This window comes from Mustela erminea, chromosome 5 (genome assembly GCF_009829155.1).
Source record: "Mustela erminea isolate mMusErm1 chromosome 5, mMusErm1.Pri, whole genome shotgun sequence".
Taxonomy (NCBI): domain Eukaryota; kingdom Metazoa; phylum Chordata; class Mammalia; order Carnivora; family Mustelidae; genus Mustela; species Mustela erminea.
The window spans coordinates 52625064-52634859 of NC_045618.1; positions in this window are offsets into that span (position 1 = coordinate 52625064).

Consider the following 9796-nt stretch of genomic DNA (forward strand, 5'->3'; position numbering starts at 1 on the left):
TTGTTTTTGCTCATTCGTTTTTCCCCAGTCATTCATGGATTTCATTTTAATGTGATAGGAAACCTTGTATAGTGCTCTTTAATGAGGGAAAATGGAGCATTCAAGTGTATGTAACACTGAATCCTTAAAGTTTGTATTAAAGTTTTAATCATCAGTCTGCTTTTCCTGAGAAGACCCTACTGAAGAGCTTTCCATTTGAAAAGATAAATCTGCTTGTTATCTTTACCCTGCAGGTCAAGACAATCGCCAAGACAGAAGCAGCACCACTCTGTGTTAATGCATTTTTGTGTCATACATGCAATGATAAAAACAAACAAAATATAAAGCCAAGAGTTCATAGACTGTAACAAACTTTTTCATAAAATATTTCAAATTATTTTAGTTCCAGTAAGACAAAGAGACATTCATAATACTAAAACAAACGCTTTTTTAATTTACTGTCAGCTATTCAAGGTAACTAGCAATACATTTCACCTGGAATTGAGACACCAAGAGCAGTAGAATACCATGTTATATTTTGTTTAAAACAAATCTTAATATAATTTGGTAATACATTTTTTTCATGGAGGTATTTTAAAATGATAATTTGAAATATTCCTTTTTTTTTCTGTCCAGTTTACAGATCTCTGTGCACTTTTCTCATACCCCTGAGAAATTGACAGAGACATAAATTTAACTGCAGAAAAATGGGGAAATAAAAGTACATTTTAGAAATCTGAAAATAACTTTTGCACTCCTTCTCGTAAGACTTGTCAAATCCAAGCTCAGACCATATTATTATTATGCGCTCTTGAGCAGATTACCTGCTTTTGATCAGGTCCCCTCCCTAAAATCTTCCAATTCCTATGCATTACTCTTAGGGCAAAAGATAAGGAATCCTCATTAATCTGATTAATAAGGCCCTTGGCTCTCTATTCATATCACCACGCTAACCCACATCCTCATTTAAGTAATATGGTTCTCCCTGATGGAAGTAAACTCCACAAGAACAGGGACTTTGTCTATGGCAGGTGAACATATCCTGAAAGTGTTTTTCATAATGTGACTTTTGTAGAATATATGGAGCCAAAAGCCAGGGTAGACTTGTTTGTTCCTTCTGCTCTCAGAATGTAAACTACTTCTGCTATGTATATGAGCTAAGTGGACGAGTAACACTTCAGACAAGGAATAGAAACTCAATGCATAGCTCAGAGAATAGAGGAGCTGAAGTGATGGAACAGACTCTAGAGAGATGAGACAATATGGCCAGTGGTAAGTGTACCTCAAGATGCTAGCTCAGGGTAAAGAGCGAAGCTTTAGTTCCATTAAAATAAAAATTACTGGAAATAATTTGATTCATGTTCACCATAGGGTAAAAGCAAAGCATTAGCAGTATAATTTCCAAAAGTGCACAGTAACAGAAACCTCCAGTAGAAACACATTGACTACAAGGCACATCATGATGGTCTTTAGAAGACTGAAAAGGGAGAGAAGAATCTGATAACATCAAGATTCAGTATTTCACCATAGGTATTTTTAATTTTTTTTGACAAAATTGTATTTCATCATAAATACTCCCCTTTAGAGAAGAACCTTGACATATAATATGCTGTATTTCCAGTATCTTGAAATTCCAAACTATATCAGAACTAAATACATGAAGGATGCCACAAAGTAACTGAAACACCAATGAAGAAAATCTCTCAACTCTACTTTGTGATAGAGTTTTCACAATTAAAGAAAGAAAGAAAAAAAAAAACAACACATCAGTCACTCCCTCACCTCGGAAACATTTGCTGTTGACCCATTTCTATATTGATTCTCCTACTTTGTCACAATATAGTCCTTAGTAAACTTAATGGTCCTGGTAATCTATACATCATCATACTAGTCACTACATTGAAAGCACATAGTGATTGGACCTTTGAGCAGAAATTACATAAAAGAGGTAAAAGATAATCCCTAACATTTCAGGGATCTGTTAAGTCATTCAAGTTTTAAAGGTTTGAATATTGTGGGGTATGATACCGAATCCCCTCAGAACATACAAAAATGTAATTTTGTTTTGTACTTCTTACCACTGAGAAAGAGACACAGTGCTTACAGGCTCACCGAATCTTGGAGGCAGCATAAAGCTGCCTTGCAAACATGGCTTTGATGCCATTTTGGGTTAAGTCACACAGGATTTCCAATTTCCAATGAATCTTTTGTATCTAGTCCAGTCTTGAGTGCAAGCTGCCGTTACTACTCATGCTATACAAACTAGGAAAATCAGTCAAATAGAGGTAGGGATGATAAATAATAATACTGTGCAGATTCTTTAGAAAAGCCACTTAGAAGAATGACCATGCTAACTCCTCGGATCCTAGAAAAGAAGCCCTGCATCCTGAAGCAGAGAATTATACTGTGGTTGAAAAGCAAATCCTAGGATGCTGCAGGGCCCTACCAGAGACTGAGTTTTCTAGTGTCAGAAAGAAAGTGGGTTTTCAAGTGACTATGTGACTAGCACTGCTCATTATGAACCAAGTATCAACAAGTCACGATTTCTAGCTGTCACAGCAGTAAGCCAACATGTATTACCTGATTTCTCTGGGACCAGGCTGAAGCAGGTATAAAATCACAAGTAATCAGCACCCTTAAGTAGTCCAGAATTCTATATTACCTACTTTTGTTGCATTAATACCCTTACTTCAGATCAATTTTATGGTCTCATAGAAAGGTTTCTATAAATGATCTGATTGTCTTGATGCAAGCACAAAATGGACAACTGCTGCATTCTTGTCCACTCAGATGACTCTAATGGAAACTGGTGAGGGAAAATTCTATTACTGGGAAAAGCCATAAATATTTCCCTCAGTTATCAAATTTGGGATGGAAAATTGGTCCTATGTGGAAGTAAATATGAATTCCTGGACAGTGAAAAACAGTTTTATTAGTTTAGTAGATGTCTTAAAAGATCAAAATTGGAATATGTGGCAGAGAAAAAGGAGGACAGGTCTACGTGGGTAGGCACAAAGTGTGTGGATTTTTATACCTCACATCAGTGTCCATCTGAGACCAAAGCCATGGAATTCCTTTTATTAAGATTAGTCTCCTAAGTTCTGGGTACTGCTCCTGATGAACACTTGATCAGCAAAAGGAACTGCACCTGAAAAGCTGATATGATGCCAATCTGCAGTGAGATCACATCCATTCAGTGGCATGTCAAATATATCACACCCCTTCTTTCATGTGGGGGGCAGTGATTTATCCTTATTGGGATGGACTCCTACTCCAGATATGGGTTTTCCTTCCTTGCCTGCTGTCCCCCTCCATTATCCTAGGCCTCTAGATTTGACATTTTCTTAAAAATAAATAATAAATATTTTCTTAAAAAACAGTATTTTCTTTTAAAAAAGATTTTACTTATTTATTGGTCAGATAGGCAGAGAGTGAGCGAGAAAGAGCACGAACAATCAGGGGAGGGCACAGTCAGAGAAAGAAGCAGGCTCCCTGCTGAGTAAGGAGCCTGATGCAGGACTCCATCTGGTAACCCTGGGATCATGACCTACGCCAAAGGCAGGCCCTTAACAGACTAAGCCACCCTGGCATCCCCAAAATAAATATTTTCTGAAACAATTTACATTAAATTTATATTATATTTAGATTTATAGATATTAAATTTTTGGCAAAACCGAGTCTTTCTAATCAAAAAAAGAAATAGAGAGCCCAGATATGGACCCTCAACTCTATGGTCAATTAATCTTCGACAAAGCAGGAAAAAATATACAGTGGAAAAAAGACAGTCTCTTCAATAAATGATGCTGGGAAAACTGGACAGCTATATGCAGAAGAATGAAACTCGACCATTCTCTTACACTGTACACAAAGATAAACTCAAAATGGATAAAAGACCTCAACGTGAGACAGGAATCCATCAGAATCCTAGAGGAGAACATAGGCAGTAATCTCTTCGATATCAGCCATAGCAACTTCTTTCAAGAGATGTCTCCAAAGGCAAAGGAAACAAAAGTGAAAATAAACTTTTGGGACTTCATCAAAACCAAAAGCTTCTGCACAGCAAAGGAAACAGTCAAGAAAACAAAGAGGCAACCCACGGAATGGGAGAAGATATTTGCAAATGACAGTACAGACAAAAGGTTGATATCCAGGATCTATAATGAACTCCTCAAACTCAACACACACGAAACAGGCAAACATATCAAAAAACGGGCAGAAGATATGAACAGACACTTCTCCAATCAAGACATACAAATGGCTATCAGACACATGAAAAAATGTTCATTATCATTAGCCCTCAGGGAGATTCAAATTAAAACCACATTGAGATATCACCTTACACCAGTTAGAATGGCCAAAATTAACAAAACAGGAACAACATGTGTTGGAGAGGATGTGGAAAACGGGAACCCTCTTCCACTATTGGTGGGAATGCAAGTTGGTGCAGCCTCTTTGGAGAACAGTGTGGAGATTCCTCAAGAAATTAAAAATAGAGCTTCCCTATGACCCTGCAATTGCACTCTTGGGTATTTACCCCAAAGATACAGATGTCTTGAAAAGAAGGGCCATCTGTACCCCAATGTTTATAGCAGCAATGGCCATGGTTGCCAAACTGTGGAAAGAACCAAGATGCCCTTCAACAGATGATGGATAAGGAAGATGTGGTCCATATACACTATGGAGTATTATGCCTCCATCAGAAAGGATGAATACCCAACTTTTGTAGCAACATGGACGGGACTGGAAGAGATTATGCTGAGTGAAATAAGTCAAGCAGAGAGAGTCAATTATCATATGGTTTCACTTATTTGTGAAGCCTAACAAATATCATGGAGGACAAGGGGTGTTAGAGAGGAGAAGGGAGTTGAGCAAAATTGGAAGGGGAGGTGAATCATGAGAGACTGTGGACTCTGAAAAACAATCTGAGAAGTTTGAAGTGGTGGGGGTGTGGGAGGTTGGGGTACCAGGTGGGGGGTATTATAGAGGGCACCAATTGCACCGATAGCATGGAGCACTGGGTGTGGTGAAAAAATAATGAATACTGTTTTTCTGAAAATAAATAAACTTTAAAAAATATACCTCCCTGTATTTGTATTCCTTTCATATTTCCACTGTTTTAAAATTTTTACATGTACAACCTGTATATTTATGATTAACTTTTTCCAGATACTTTATATTTTATCTTTGTGAATGGAAACTGTCCTTCACTGTATTTTCTTTGTAATTTTATAAACTGTTGCTCATTAGGGGCATCTGATTGGCTTAGTCAGTAGAGTATGTAACTCTCCATCTTAAGGTCATGAGTTCAAGCCCCACTTTGGGCATGGAGCCCACTAAATAAATAAACCTAAATAAATTAATAAAGTTTTTCTCATTTAATATATTTTTCTAACTTTTTTGAAGATCACACTTTTGCCAAATAGTCAAGATATAAAAATACAGAAAGTAAAATATTAAAATTATTTACTAAACTTACTACAATTATGCATATAGTATATTTGGCCATAGCTTAAACTCCTAAAAATATTTACAGATTCACTTTAAGTCCCTTTTATACATTTCTTCACACCATTTCTTTTGTTTACATTTCAGTTTAGAATTTGTATTACTGGGTATTTTAAAATTCTTTTCATAAGTTTGTTCATTTTTTTGGCTTATAAAACTATGCACATAATAATTTTATCAGTCTCTGATTACTTTCTCCTGACATGTTTTATAATGACACATAAATTCATATAAAAATTAATATACAAAAATAATTTAAATCATTGAATATACTCTATCATGTTAAAAAATTATATTGCTTCACTCTCAAATTCATAGATATGTAGGTGTTTTTCCAGTATTAGCTCTCTCTTTCAATCAATGCTGCAATATCAATGTTCATGCATTGCTGGGTATGTGAACATTTTACTACAGTATATATACACACACAGACATACAGAGCATATACAAGGAAACTTACTTTCAATTTCCTTTTTTAAAGATCACCATTTGAAACCCACATCTACATCACCAGCTTTGGAAATACAGAAAACTTACTATGTATAATGTATTGGAAGAACTGCTGACACATGTTTAGAGAAATAAAAGATTTTTCATGGAAAAGAAATGAAGAGCACCTTCAAGTGTTTGAAAACCTATCATGCTGAAGTGAGAACACATTTGTTCTACTAAACTATTAATGGTAGAATCAGTTGTGCAATTTAACAATAGACGTAGCTATCTTGGGAAGTTCTGATCTCCCTGCAAATGGAGGAAACCGTCCTGAGGCTAGGTGATCCTTTTTAGAATGGTTTCATCATTTTATTTTATTTTATTTTTTTATTTTATTTTTTTAATTAATTTTTTATTTTTTATAAACATATGTTTTTATCCCCAGGGGTACAGGTCTGTGAATCACCAGGTTTACACACTTCACAGCACTCACCAAAGCACATACCCTCCCCAGTGTCCATAATCCCACCCCCTTCTCCCAAACCCCCTCCCCCCAGCAACCCTCAGTTTGTTTTGTGAGATTAAGAGTCACTTATGGTTTGTCTCCCTCCCAATCCCATCTTGTTTCATTTATTCTTCTCCTACCCACTTAAGGTTTCATTATTTTAACAAAAAGTTAGTGGTTGAAAAAGTATTTGCTGAGTGGAAGTCAGTGAAAATCTAGTAATATTTTGCTTTCCTATGTACCAACTAGTTGGTAAAAAAACTTTTTTCTTTTCCATTCCTGGAAAGAAAATTCTGTAAAACATAATTACTCCCACTGCAGGGTGACATCAGATCTCCAATGAGTGATTTCTCACTTCCCCAGTGAAATCTGTTCCATAGAACAAGGATGAAGGCTTTATATTGCCTTACGTTAGGATACTGCACTTGTATAGTAAGGAGAAAAGGAGGATCCTCACTACCTGAGGTGCTTGCTTCTGCACAGCTTCGTGCAGAGACCAACTTAAAATGCATCAAGTCAAGAATATATCACAAATATTTTAGGCATGAAGACTCACAGCAAAAGCGGGGAGTTTAGAAACTAACTGTGGGACACCGTATTTGGAGAAAATAAGGAAGAACTGAAGGACTGGGAGAAATCATTAAAAGTGTAAACATTATACATGCATTTGATCACTGTGTTTGGACTAGATAATTTGTAAACTGTCCTCTAGATGCAAAATCAGCAACTAGAAGATCTAAAAGGAAAAGCCACTGTTGTCTAAGTCAAGCTGGAAGCTCTACCTAAAAGAGGCAAATAACTGGCTCTCTTCTTCTCTGTTGATTTCCCACTATACTGGCTTAGGGTGGCTCTGATATAATAGGATCAGCATCTGATAAACAAAGGGAAGTATGCTATAACCATCATCTGTCCCTTCTTTGCTTCCTTCATGCTTTCTATTCGAGAATATTTAGCCATTTGTTAAGCAAATATTTGTTGACCATTTATTTCCCTGGAATAAAGAAGGAGTAGCTACACAAAGTAGGTCATAAAGGGTATCTTTGCTTTTTATCGCTAGGTTTATAGGTAATCAGCTATTATAAGATGAAATAATGAAAAGAAAAAATATGCATGTTTATGGTTTTGGAGTTCTATTGCAATACTTTAGATGGGTACTGAGATAACATCAACTTTTACGTATCAGACTTGGTCTTACATTGGGAAGAGGAAATTTTCTTACAGTATATTTTCTGATCTGAAAACATTTGTTATCTCTAAGTAGTCTAGTGATGAACACACCAATGACCCATTAATGGAGAAACTTCTGGGTGTTCTGTGCATAGCCCAAGGAATTGAGTGACTTGTATAACTTCACATGTTTCCATAATATAATAGCCTCTGCATTTGGAATTTTAGAGATGAAAACAGCCTTGGAAATAATGTAGTCCTATCTCCCAAGGTCAGTCACATAACTACTATATATTATATTATATCTCTTCTATTGGGTACCTACCTTAATTATTAAAAAAAAAATGAGATCTAACACCGAACCTGGTATACTCTCCTTGGATTAAGAGATCACAGGAAATTCAGTGTGGAAAGGATTTTCTAGTTAACTTCACTATTTTGAAAAATGAAACTGACAAACCTTAATATTCATTAGGTATTAGAAAAATGGAATTTGTAGAAAATTTTATTTTTAGGGTATCCTTTTTTCAAAGATAAAATGATCGTTTGAAATTGTATTAGTACTACTAACTTTATCTAACATGTTTTAACCATTATGCTTCCCCTTCTCTTCCTCCTCTTCTTCCTCTCACTCTTCAGTGTTATCTTACTAGGTGATCACAGTTGGCAGGCTTTACAATAAATTGAACACTGTAAGTAGTCCCTCATGGCATCTTCTTAAATTTGAAAGTTTAATCTTATCTTTTTAAAAATTCATAACTGTAGTCCTTTAGCACTTTAGATCTTAGAAATAGGAATCATCTTCCTTTTCAATGTTTATTTGCCTCCTCCTCTCCCCTTTGCATTGTAAATATGTGATCAGACATTCGAGCATTGGCTCAACTCTTCCTCATGGAGATAAGAATTCCATGATAGAAGTTTATATGGAGGTCAGTTCATGCCTTACTGATCTGTTTATATTCTTTAGTCACTTAAGTTTTGTCACTCTTCTTAAAACTAGATATCATAATTCACATGCAAAGATGGGAACCCTTGAAAGAGTAGGACTTAGTGCTTCAACAACCACAATGAAAGCTTATAACATTTTTTAATTGATTTATGTTTACCTGTACAATTTTACCTTAAAAGTTTTAAATATTTATTATATTAGTTATATTAATCAAGGCCAAATACAGCATACAGAATCAATCAGTATAATGATAAATTCCTACTGTATATTGTTGGGTATCTAGGACTAGAGGCAAAAATGATTCCTGAACAACCAGAGGTCATGTAGGATTTTTTTTCTGGGATCAAATGGTCACAGTGACAAAACAAACAAACAAAAACATTCAAGAGGCAATTTAAGCACTAAGCTTCACTCTTCTGAAAATCTGTCATGCACTCAAAATGCACCAATTATATGGAGTATTTCCAAAAGGATGATATCTGAAAGGTGTCACAGATTTTGATAAATACTGGTGCATCAGATGTGTTTAGGAAGAGATAAAAGGTAGAGAGAATACACTGAAAATACATGGGTGGTTCATTCAAAATTAATCTTTATGTGACAGATGGTGGACTCTGGTAAACGACTGTTACACGGATAAAAGAAACATTTTTGATCTTTAAAGAAACTTCAGAGCATCAACATTGGCTCTTCTTTTCATAATATGGCAAATTTCTTCCATTAAGCCTCTTAAAACAATGTCAAGCAATTTATGATTGTCAATTCCAAGACTATTAATCTACTTAGCCTTCTTTTTCAAGGCATTAATAACTATTCCATGCTTTGCTTCTGATCTGTCATTACCATCTTCATTTTTATTGTTCCTTAGTATACCCTCCTCCAGCCAGGCCTTTCAATTAATGGCTTTGTGAAAATGTCTTCCATGGCTTTGTGAAAATATCTTTCCATTCTACCTTTATATCTTTCTTCCCATTATTCCCTTTGCTTGGATCGGACATTTCTATTCAGTTTTGGCTGGCAAATTCAAAACTTTTAAGAAGTTTTAACTTAAGTAATAGCTATCCCATGACACCTTACCTCACCATTTTGGCATAATTTCTTTCATCTTACTAATATTTGTGGTGTTAATGTATCACATTTTCTTTTTTTGTATTTTATATATATATATATATATTTATTTTTTAGTATGTATATCTACTAAATTATGAAACCATCCATATCATACCCTTTTTTCCATATTTCTACTTTTCATTGCAGTC